This window comes from Lolium rigidum, chromosome 5, assembly GCF_022539505.1.
Source record: "Lolium rigidum isolate FL_2022 chromosome 5, APGP_CSIRO_Lrig_0.1, whole genome shotgun sequence".
NCBI classification, from domain to species: domain Eukaryota; kingdom Viridiplantae; phylum Streptophyta; class Magnoliopsida; order Poales; family Poaceae; genus Lolium; species Lolium rigidum.
The window spans coordinates 127,579,320-127,591,884 of record NC_061512.1 but is presented as its reverse complement, the minus strand read 5'-3'; the positions used below and the strand labels follow the sequence as shown (position 1 = coordinate 127,591,884).

General features: G+C 45.8%; 1 pseudogene; it reads left to right on the top strand.

The window, feature by feature from the left end:
- The first annotated feature begins 630 nt into the window (after positions 1–630).
- Positions 631–4,867, top strand: LOC124656388 (annotated as a pseudogene).
- The last annotated feature ends 7,698 nt before the right edge of the window (positions 4,868–12,565 follow it).

The following is a 12,565-nucleotide window of genomic DNA, read 5'->3' as shown; positions in this document are numbered from 1 at the left end:
GTTCGTGGCTAACTCTTCCTCTTTTCATCGGTATAGGAAATTCAAGGCTATACATTGGAAGAATACCCACAGGGAGCCTACCCGGAAGAATCCAAGCAAATTTTCGATAAGGGAGGCGGTTTCGGTTTCAGTAGCTGGTTTTGTAATTTGGTACTATTCTATCCAAATTAGCTAGCACTTCCTACATTTATCGGTCATTTCTCGTTCTAAACTTCTTGTGCTAAACTTGTAGGCAAGAACCGACAAAGAGATGAAGTCGAGCTAAGAAAAATTGCTAGGGGCTTTGACCATTCCGTAGAAGCGTTCAACTCCTATGACGTGAACGGGTATCGCTTCCGCACTCCATCAATACACAACAAGCCGGCCCAACGCGAAGACAATAAATAGTGGGGTGGTATGTCAAGGTGATGATGGGCTCCATTACTATGGAAGAGTCGAGGGTATATACGAGCTGAATTACGGGTTTCACAAAGGGCTAAATCCCGTCGTCTTCAAATGCCATTGGTTTGACCCACGTCGGGTGAGACGGGATCCTGAAATTGGGTTGGTCGAAGTTGAAAGGAACTCCGTTTATAAGGGAGAGGATGTGTACATCTTGGCAACCCAGGCCTTTCAAGTAGAAAAGGGAACATGGAGCGGACGATTCTGGAGTACCAGCAGCAGCAGACACAGATGATGCAGCAGATGCAACAGCAGCAGCAGATGATGCAGCAGCAGCAGGCACAGATGAGCTGGCTGATGAGCCATACGGCTCTGTCTACTCCACCGGGGAGTCTTCCTCCTCCACCTTACTCCATGTGGATGCCGCCACCGCCCACTCAGACCCCGGGGACACCTATCACCGTCAACAACATGAACATCATCCGGAGCATGAACCGCGGTGAGTCCTCTTGTGCCCAACCCGCTACTTGTTCAAGTGTTCAATATGCAAATGCAAATGTTCATTCCATCAACATGCTTATAGATTATATGTCACAAGGCAATGACGATGAGGCCGGCGGAAGCGGAGGAGGACAAGGTTGATGGCATGGTCTTCGTGCACTCGTCGTCGTTGTAATGCATTGTTCGCACTTGTTATGGATTGTTCGCACTTGTTATGGATTGTAATAATGGACATTGCACTTGTTATGCATGAACTATGTGTGCTCGATGTATTTGTGGTGTTGTTGATGTGTTTGGTGATGCTATGGTGAATATATATGTTGTATATGTTATATATTTGTGAAATGCAATATTTGAACTGCAGGGATAAATGAAAAACAGCAAAAAAATGAAAAAATCAGGCCCCTTTGCCGTGTGTGTGCACACGGCAAAGGACATTTGGTCACTTTGCCGTGCGCACACGCACGGCAAAGGCGCCACGTGGCGCAAGCCTGTGCTCCTGGGAGGCGCTGGGTGTGCCCGGAGGAGGCTTTGCCGTGCTGGGAAGGGCGAGGGCGCACGGCAAAGAAGTTTGCACGGCAGAGACTAGGCTCACGGCAGAGACTAGGCGCACGGCAGCGAGGTAGACGCACGGCAGAGAAGTTGGCACGGCAGAGACTAGGCGCACGGCAGAGACTTGTCGCACGGCAGCGAACTAGACGCACGGCAGTGATTTGTCGCACGGCAGCATAGTAGACGCACGGCAACGTTTTGCCGCACGGGAAACGCGTGGGCTCACGGCAAAGCTCAGGACGCACGGCAAAGACGTTGCCGTGCAGACTACCCGAAGCGCACGGCAATGACATCGTTGCCGTCGGTAGCGTTGCCGAGCGCTCGTTGCCGTGCGTCCACGCACGGCAAAGACTTTGCCGGGCGTATAGGCCCCTTTGCCGTGCGATTTGTCGCACGGCAACGTCTTGTTTTCCCGTAGTGCTCTGACCCGTGCATACAATATATGTAACACATATATTGATGACAACTTTTTTTTTTGCGTAAAAAACTTGCTGCTCACAGATCAAATCATAGTTACATCGTTTAGGAGCTTGTCTAATAGGAAACTAGGGGGCTCATCGTCCCAGTTACAAGCAATTTTATGCTGAAAGCTATACTTGGCTATTTCATGTGCTACTTGATTTGCATCCCTAGGACAAAATATGAATTGAACCTCCCCAATATTGGATGCTATATCGATGCAGTCAGCAAAGATAGCAGATGATTCATTCCACCATCTATTTTCACCTGTAAGCGCTTGGATTGTTTCAGCCGAGTCAGATTCAACCATGATGTGATGACAGCCCATCTCTTCAACCATTTTCAGTCCTTCACGGAGCGCCATTGCTTCAGCCATCGCCGCAGTCTGGACATGCGGTAATAGCTCACATTTTGCATGCACAAAGGTTCCCATGAAACAACTTCATCTCGCTAAGCGTATAAAATACCGGATAGAATAATACATGATTCGGCCAGGCCCGGTCGCATTTTCCAGTACGGCCTAACTAGCCACCAACAAGTCTTCTGTAATCATCATGTAATAAGTATAATATAAGAAAAATTCGTCTGGACGACCTCTTCCCCTCCCATCATCATCTCGCCGCCACCTTCTTCACGGCTTCACGCTGATCATATGAACTGCGGATAAAATAACATGAGCAGCAGCGTGAAAGCGACGGGCGGCGACCAATACTTAATTTGACAACGGAACATGTTAAACATGCTTCCACAAAAAGCCTAGCTAAAAGGTCAGCACCGGCGCTGTGCTAGTGGATCAACGCTACAAAAATATCCTCCATTTTATTTGACAAAGAAAATATATTAATATCACGAGAATATCAATTACATCTAGCCTATCTACCAATAAAATGTCCGGAAGACATCTAAGATGCATACAACCAAAATGAAAATTAAAAAAGAGAAAAAAGTAAATAAAAAAGGCCCTGCCATAGTGATTAGTAACTTGTAGCAGTAGCATACCAAACACCACCAAAGATAGTATAAAGATAATAAAATGTTTTTCCAAAAAAACAACGCCTTCGGTTTTCGCACGGCACTAGAATCATTGTTGGAAGAGAACCATCCAAAATGAATTCCTCCATTGCTGCTGCCCCCACTATCGATCCATCATTCATGTTTTACTAACGCCATCTCCATCTTCCCTTCTATCGATCCAACAACTAGCTTGTTTGGGAAATGATCCAAGCTCAGCTTTTTTGAGAAAATGGATGCACAAACCCAACATCTGACTTCAAATCCTTATGGACGTGAATTTAGCTTTCTAAGCAGGTCCTGCCACCCATGCATGCAGTTTATCTTGATAACTATACTTTAATCTGTGTATTCCTAGTTGGTGCAGAGGTCGGGAAGTGAAAATCTCCCGATTTTAAGCAAAAACCGAGGTTTTCACATGGTATCTTTGTCGTGGGGTAATTCTTACGCAGGACAACCTTGAAAAACGTAATTGGAAGGGAAGTAAAAAAGTGTCTTTTGTCACCATGATGAGACTACCAATCGCTTATTCTTTTAATGCAAATTTGATAGATTTATATGCTCAATCATCTCGATAGGTTCTACCTTTTACCCACTATGTAGTGGATCCTAGGTTTAAGTTACTTATTAGAGTGGGAGCAATTTCCATAATTTGTATCCTTTGGCTATATAGAAATAACAAGATTTTTAATGATTGAAATACTTCTCTTATGCATGTGTCATCTACCGGTGCACAACTACACTCTGTTCATAGTCTTCTCTATAGGGTGTGGAGCATCACAATCTATTTACATAAGTGTCTACTTGGTTGGAGGATACAACGAGAGATATTTATTTCAACATGGATGACAGCGTAATCTTCCGATTAGACCTCCATTACCATAGACGTTCATATAGTTTCTTAGATGATTTCATGTACTGCGCCTTTTATATTTTCAGCTGTGATTTTTTAACTTGTAAGACCATGTCCCTCTGAGATATACAGAGGTTGGCTGTGATGCTTAAACTTCTTAAGTAATAAATCATCCTATATAAAAAAAACAGCTAGCTTCATATAAATCCACTAGTGTCGGGAAAATTGAAGTAGGAGACCTCCTTCTGAACCTGTGCTGCCCGTGAAAATAGCTGCTTCACCTAGCTTGTCGTCAACTGTTTGTTGCAGTCTCTTGGTTACGCTAGCATATGCCCTAGTGCTCAGCCATGGCGCCCGAGCTCATGGTGGTTCGCATGTCGGGATGAGTTCGCCATTTTACGACAACTCATGTCCCGGTACACGGACATTGTCCTGCCTGTCATCTAGGATGCCCGGGTCGCTGGGGCGAGCATTCAGGCAAGCCTCATTCGCGTTCATTTCCACGACCGTTTCGTCAATGTGAGTTTCAAAATCACGCATATATATGTACATAAGGCGTAAATATAAATCAACTGATCATGCTAACCATAGTACACTATGGTGCATCATCTCATTAGTCGAGATTTCTTTAATTTATCCAAGGTTGTTACGACTCACTTCTGCTTGATGATGACATCTGGTCGAAAACGTGAGAGGGAAGAAGTCCCACCCAACGACCAGTCCGTTTGTGAGTTCAATGTGGTCGGCAACATCAAGAGCATTGGAGAAATCTTGCCCTGGCATCGTTTCTTGTGCCGACATCTTGACCGTAGTCCCTGAAATCTCTGTCGAACTAGGTGGAGGACCAACCTAGAGCGTGCCTCTGGGCGCCATGATGGTATGAAGACCAACATCGAGAGCTCCAATGATCTTCCAGCCCTTTCTACTCTTTAAATATGCTGCAAGAGAAATTCAAAAGATGGGTCTTGACGAGACTGACCTTGTCGCCCTCCAGGGAACGCAGACCTTTGGGCGGGCGCAATGCTAGTTCACACAATTGCTAGGCAGAACGAGAGCACACTAGTAAACCTTGACACGGCCACTCCCGATGTGTTCGACATCAAGTACTAAATCAACCTCCTACGGTGGCACGTCCTAATCCTGTCCGACCAAGCTATGTTGTCGGACCTCATTGCGGCAACGACCACCGCACCGATTGTTCGCAGTTATATGGCTTTTAGGGCAAAAGAGCCAGGTATTGCCCTCCGGACATGCAGAGGTTGTCAGAACGAGCCCATATTGGGCACATGCGTGTTTTTTGAGATGGGAAGCAAGGCCGTATAAAGTGTTTCCCTTTCCTAGCAACGAAAAATCCGTTCTTATTTTCCCAATGCCAAAATTGATTTTCTTTTGTGAACAACTACATGGAACGCGTTAAGCAATTCAGCGGGACCTTTGCACATTGATAGAGGACCTTGCATACACTATGGTTCACATGCCAGCTGCGCGTGCTAGGTTTCTGGGAAGCCCTGCCGCTCCCTGCGGTCTCATGGCGATTTCACTGGAAAGTGCCCCTATTTGAACTAAGCATCCACTTTCGCTCGCTCCAGATTTTAGGGGAATATCATTTTGAGGACCGTGGTGGTCTGTCATTTTATATGTGGTTGTCTACCCATTTCGCGCGTTTCCAAGCTAGTGCCCCCCGGCCGTATAAAATGTTTCCCTTTCGTAGCTACGAAAAATCCATATTCCATTTTCCGTGTGTTGAAATGGTTTTTCTGTGAAGTACCTACAAGGGGCACATAAAGCAATTCAGCGGGACGTGTGCACATTGATAGAGGTTCACATGCCTACTACGCGTGCTAACTTTCTGGGAAGCCCTACCGTATCCTGCTGTCTCTTGCAGATTTCATGATAATACATATTTCACAAAAAGAAGCAATCTATATAGATAAAATCTTCACGTGATAAATTATCCAAAGTAGACGTTGAAGTGTAGATAGACTTGAGAGAAGATGATGGAAAAAGTATGGGTTGAGTTATATAATCAACTTGAGTAATATGTGGCTTGGCACCTTTTCGAAATGTTGGTTCACTATTGAGGTGTGGTCAAATTTAAGACCTGGCTTGGCCTTGTTGACATTTCCCCCCGATGATTGGCTCTTGTGGATGGACGTAAATCTTAAGCGCGGTCAAACAAGAAAGGCCATGATTTTGCTCGCTATGTTTGTGTCTTGAAAAATGTGGTGGTTGTGGCGAATATTAGGGACAAGGTGACAGGTATTATGGCGTGTGACAATGTTGTTGGAACTTTCTTTAACTCTTTTTTATTCAATAAAAATCGCTTCGACCATTTTCTAGTCATCAGTGGAAGGAGCATACTTAAATTATCGATCTTGTTCCACTAACTCATAAAATGCTTCCTTGTATGGCAAAGCTGAATCGATCATCAGGTATGTCGAGTTCCATCGTGTGACAATGTCAAGTGAAGGTTCCTTCTCACAGATGATGCCGAGCTTCTGAACTATATCTTCAAACAATGCTTCTCGTGTTTGCGAACTCTTGACATACTTCACGCCATCTCTGATATTGTCAATGGAACCTTTCATTACATACATACCATCTTGCAAATAAGATTCAATACATGTGCATCACAACGGATATGAAAGAGTTCACATCCACAAATCAACATTTGTTTCTTCGTCAAGTTTTCTTTTAGATGCTCCATCATTTTGCCATTGACTGATGCATTATCCAGTGTAATACTGCATATTTTATCTTCAATATTCCAATACTGCAAACTCTTTAACATGACATTATACATACGAAAACCATTATGCGGCGTTTCCATCATACAAAATCTGAGTATCCTTTTTTGCATCTTCCAAGTGTTGTCAATGAAATGATAAGTGACACAAAGGTATCCCAACCTCTGATTAGAAGTCCACGTGTCAGCAGTTAATGAAACTCGAGCACCACAGTTCTCTAAGACTTCTCGTAGCAACGCTCTTTGCTCTTTGTACGAATCTAGGCAATCCTCTTTTATTGTTGTTCTTGAAACCATTTTGAACATCGGGTTGAGGCACTTGAAAAACTTTATGAAACCACTGTACTCTAGAATTGAGAATGGTAGTCTATGCTGAACTATCATGTTTGAGAGGGCTCACCTAGACTCCTTTTGGCTGAAATTCCAATCATCCACCAAAGAGACCTGGGGCAATGATGTAGTGGCACACAATTTTGCAACCATCTCGTGCATGCTTCTTCTCTTCAAACATTTCTGTAGATGCCTATGGATGTGGTTAGTTCCAGAAGCCTCCGAGGCAGGAAAGACTTCATTGCAATGTTTGCACTGACCTTCCGCAAGTTTTCCATCTTCATATATATGAATGAATTCTTTCCAGATACGGGACCTCAGTTTCCGTGGTTGAAACCGAGTGGAGTCAGCCTTAGCACGTGGAAGATTTGGAGATGGGAAATGTACATTAACGGTTGGTACTGAAGGTGATTCTGATTTCCTCCATTGTGCTTGAGGGGACATTCCCTTCCTTAACGACGCCACTCTTGCAAACCTGCCTATTGAAGATCTCAACAATTTTGCTTGAGGTTATCTCATCATTTTCTTATTTACTTTGTTTTAACTTACTATTTCTCCCCAAATTCTCATCAGGTCTCTTCCTCTTCAACCTCTTCCTATTCTTCTCATCTCTCATCTCTTCCTTTGTTCTAGTTGCATTGTTGGTCGGCAAAGGGGTATCTTGTTTAGATTGAAAAATGCGCTCACCAATCTCAACCTTGTGGTAAGGACAACCAAAAGTTGCTCCTGGATAGATCATTTCTCCTTCCTTGAGGTAATATTCATTAATGAAACTTTCATCAATGCCGTAGAGGAGGAGGCGGTTCACTTCGGCATCGAGGAGAACTGAGCCCTTGTATATGCGTGGAAGATGTTTGCGGAAGCTTATGGAGTAGGAGGCATGCCAGATCATTTCCGAGGCAGCCTCTTCCTCCGCAACATCCATCATATGGATTTTTTGCTTGTTGAGCATTGCACGGAGACACTCGCTTGCTGGCTCCTCGGCTACAACAGGCAACTGGGTCTTGTGGGAACTACCCAACTGCTTCTCTTTTTTGACTTGCACAAGTTCACTTCTCTTGTCCTTGTTTTTCCTTAACGGCAGCTTTTTCGAGACAGCCTCTTCCTCTGCAATAGCCAACTGATGGATTTGTTTCTTGTCGATCATTGCACCAACACCCTCGCTTGCTGTCTCATCTCGCACGTCTTCCTTTGCAATAGTGAGCTGATGGATTTGTTCCTTGTCGAGCATTGCACCGGCACCCGCGCTTGCTGGCTCCTCTCCGTGAACAAGGCAACTCGGGTCAGGTGGGAACTACCCAACTGCTGCTCTTTCTTGACTTGCACAAGTTCACTTCTCTTGTCCTTATGTTTTCTCAACGGCAGATTTTTCGAGGCAGTCTCTTCCTCTGCAACAGCCAACATATGGATTTGTTCCTTGTCGAGCATTGCACCGCCACACTCGCTTGCTGGCTCCTCTGTGTCAACAGGAAATTTGGTATCGCCAGGACAACCCAACTGTTGTTCTTTCTTGACTTGGACTAGTTCATTTCTTTTGTCCTTGTTTTTGTCCTACATACAGAATGGAAAATTAATATCTGACCAAATATTGTGAGCTGCATAACCTGTTCACTAAAGGTCGACGTAATTGAGCTTATAACGTGGACTAGGATTGAGCAAATTAATATCTTCATCACTGGGTACTTGCATGGTTCTACCACTATAGAAGATGCCCCCTTCTTATAGGTAGAGGATCCTAAATGTGTGCTAGCTGTAACCGGTATGGATCCAGAACTCACTTCTCCTTTTTCAGTAAGCCCTTTGTCTCTTTTTTGTTTGGGGCATCAGAAATTTGAAGTACTGTCATTGCAATAGGACACTGTCTATTGCATCTGACCAAATAGTGTGAGCTGCATGTTTTTCCTTCTCTCAGTTATTAAGTTGTCTTAAAACGTAGCATGATTTATCTTTTATGGATCCTGTCTTCATAAACCAATCTAGATTTATTTTAATTTTAGAGGATATCAAGTAGACATACCACCAGGCTTTTCATAATAGCACTATGTTAGAACTTCTTTAGATTTTACAAAATCAAGCTGCGTGATAGAGACATTCCGATCTGAACTCTACTTCTATTCATCAGGAAACACCATGAATTAAGTAAAACAATATCAATCCATTTACGCTGTATACATAGAGGTTCACCCAGTAACCAGCTGTACTGCCCTGTTTCTCGTATTACTCGTACTGTCAAAAATAAATGCAGGCAAATGCTAAGTAAGAAACTTAGTACTGGTTATTCCTCACACTCTCTTACAGTACATGGTTAGTTAGTATCATAGAGAGGCTAGCTGAATCGCTTCCACAATTTCTTCAACTGCAAGGTATGCACCCAAGCACACATGACAGTTTCTAAATTCAGCAGAACAAAAAAATACAACAGCATCGTCTGCCTAATCTCTGGAGAGATGGGGAAGAGAAGGATCAAAGAAGGGTTGCTACATGTCCCGCCGGATTCCTATCCTCTTGCTCTAAAGGATTCTTTTGCACCTTCTTGTCTACTAGATTCGTTCTCTCCTCTGCCGGATTCTTGCCCTCCCCCACTTCCACCCCATCTCTCCAGAGGCGGTGACGGCAAGGGAGCCGGGGGTGCAGAAGGAAAGGAAACGCGGTGTGCTGGGAGGCGGCGAGCTAGGTGCAGACGTTCACGTGCTAGGCAGAGACGAGCAAGGCGCCGACCCGACGGCGGCGACCAGCGTGGCGGCGTGCCCTATCTACTCTGTTTCGTTTGCTACGAGGTACGAGCGATAGCCTTTTTTTTTCTTAGCGGGATGGACGGCCTGGCGGGACAAATAGACACAGTCCGTGAGGCCGCCTTGCTTATGTGGCCTAGCCGCTAGGCCGTTTGGGCCTTTTTAGCGGCACGGACGAAGCGGACGAGCGGACATCCGCCTCGAGCGGAGCTAACCATCACCCCTTAGCGATGGTTTATAACCATCGCTAAGGGGAAACCGTTAATGGGCCTGGCCCATTAGTTTGGTTATTTCAAAATTTTCCAGATTCGAAAATTTGCTTAGATTTCAAATTTGCCCAGATTAAAAAATTTGCTTAGATTTGAAATTTACTAAGATTAAAAATTTGCTTACTTTCAAATTTGTTGGAATTTGAAATTTGCTTAACTTTAAATTTTGCTCCACTTTAAAATTTGTTAAAAAATAAAAAACAAAAAAAGGAAAATAAAAATAAAAAAATCGAAGAAAAACCGAAAGAAAACCGAAATCCAAGAAAAACCAGAAAAACCGAGGCCTACAGGCTCCCTGCCTGTTGATGGGCCGCGGCCCAAACTCTCCCTACAAGTGAAACCACGCCGGAGATGGTTTGTAACCATTACCCGCGGATGATGAATAGGATTTGCCTCCGCCTCCGCCTGCGTCGTGAGCGGTAGTGGAGGACTTTGGTGATGCTTCGGGCTCCACACTAACCGGGCCAAGTGCTCGGTCCACCCCATCCGTTGCAGCCCGGACCAAGTGGAGCTGGCGCACTCCATTCTTCAGTGCGCAGTGGCGGGATGGCCTTGCAAGTATCTTGGTCTGCTGCTTGGTCTTCGCAAGCCTACGGCAGCACAGCTTCAGCCCGTGGTCGAGAGTGCAACCAAGCGACCGCCTCAGTGGAGCGCCTGCTTGATGAACCATGGGGGTAGGACGATCCTTGTGCAGACCATGCTCATCCTTATCCCCATTCATGCCATGATGTCGCTGGATGTCCCTCCTAAGACCCTACAAGCTCTCTCGAAGGTTTGCCTCGGCTTCATGTGGAAAGGCAGGGCAGACGTCAGTGGAGGCCACTGTTTGGTGACATGGGACAATGTGACCTCTCCGAAGCGGTGTGGTGGCCTAGGTAACCCTAACCTACGTACGCCTTCTCAATGTGGCTCTTCGGTGTCGGTGGGCTTGGCTTCAAAGGACAGACCCGACAAAAGGCGTGGGTTGAGTTTGATCTGAAGGCCCCCCTCTTGCACGGGCCCTGTTTGAGTCTGCCGCGACAGTCACGGTGGCCAACAGGGAGAGAGCCCTGTTCTGGAAGGATCGTTGGCTGTACGACGCTCGGGTGGTGGACATCCCACCAAACTTGGTGGCCTTGGTTGGTAAGCGATGTGCCAACTCTCGCTCTGTCAAGGAGGGTCTCGATGGGGAGTGGTTGCGATACTGCGGCCCTAACTTGGGAGCTGACGCAGTCCCGAAGTTCTTTCTTCAATGGGGCATCATCTCGACGTCCAGCTCTCGCCGGAGCGGGAGGATTCTTTCTTTTGGCGGTGGACGGCTGACGACACTTACTCCGCAAAGTCAGCCTATGGCGCCTTCTTCGCCGGGACCAATGTAGCGCCGGTAGCCTCACAGATCTGGCGGTCACGAGCATCCTAAAGCTTCTCGGAACAGGTGCTGGATGGCGGATAGGTTACAGCGCCGTGGCCTACCCTACCCAGCAGCCTGCCCCCTGTGCGACCAGGAGCCTGAGTCCATCCAACACCTTTTGCTCGGTTGTGTGGTCGCCCGTGAGATTTGGGCTTGGGCCTTGGCAAGGTGGGGTAAGATGGAGAGGATGCCGTCAGTCGACACCGAGCTCCTTCAGTGGTGGTCCTCCTTGACCTGTCCTCCGAGGGGTAGGAGGGACCTTTGGACGACAGTTATTCTAATCTTCCGGTGCATCTGGAGGAATCATAATGATGTGGTGTGCAATGGCGCTGCGCCGGAGGCTCGAGTTATTAGGGGTAGGATCAAGGATGAGTTCCATAGTTGGCGTCTAGCTAGGCTTTTCCGCTCGGAGACCTTCGGTTTTCATGAGTCTTTTCCTTTTTCGTGGAGGGATGGAGATTATGATTCGCTCTGGGAGCTGTCACCCTTGTTGACAAAATGTACTAAGTGGTGTGAGCTTTCTGGCCCCTTCTTCTATGTGATCAATACACCTCCCAGGGTGTATTCTCGAATTTGTTTTTATCGGATTTGCTACAAATGAGACGCCTGATTTTTATTATGTCTCAATCGAGTCCTTAGTCATTGGTTTTGTCTCGTGATTCGTGCTGATATGGCAGTTGCAAGTGAGTTGCAACTAAGATTTTTATAATTACAGATGGGTTGCAACTGAGAAGAAATATCCGCATCGCTGGACTCAAGATTCATAATGGCCTATGAGTTGCAACTATGTCCTAACCGAGACTTGATGACGTCACATGACTGAGATTAAGTCGCCTAAGATTTAGATGTACCCTTTATTTTTTTATGTCATTAATTCTTTTGGACTTAATTTCTCGATCCACGACAGAGATGCGGCCGTAGCTGACCTGATCCTGTTTCCCGGTAACAGCCTGAGGTTAATCAGTCGCCGACATATTTCCTTGTACGGCCGCGCGTGCGCAACATATATAACGGGATTTTGTCTAGACGACCTCTTCCCATCATCTTCTAATCATATGTAAAAAATAAAATACGGATAAAATAACAGGTAGAGCCGCGTGCAGGAAAAGCAATACTGCGGCGGCCAATACTCAAGTTGACGAACGGCAGACATGCGGAAAATGTCAAAACACGCTTCCACAAAATCCTACCTAGCAAAACGTCAACAGCGCTGTGCTACAAATAGCCTCCATATCATCCCCCATTTTCTCACACCATATTCATCTCTCTGCGATCTTTCCATCTTGCAGATAGCTAGCTTGCTTGTCACCATATAACAAACTTACCAACGTTCAAGTGCAC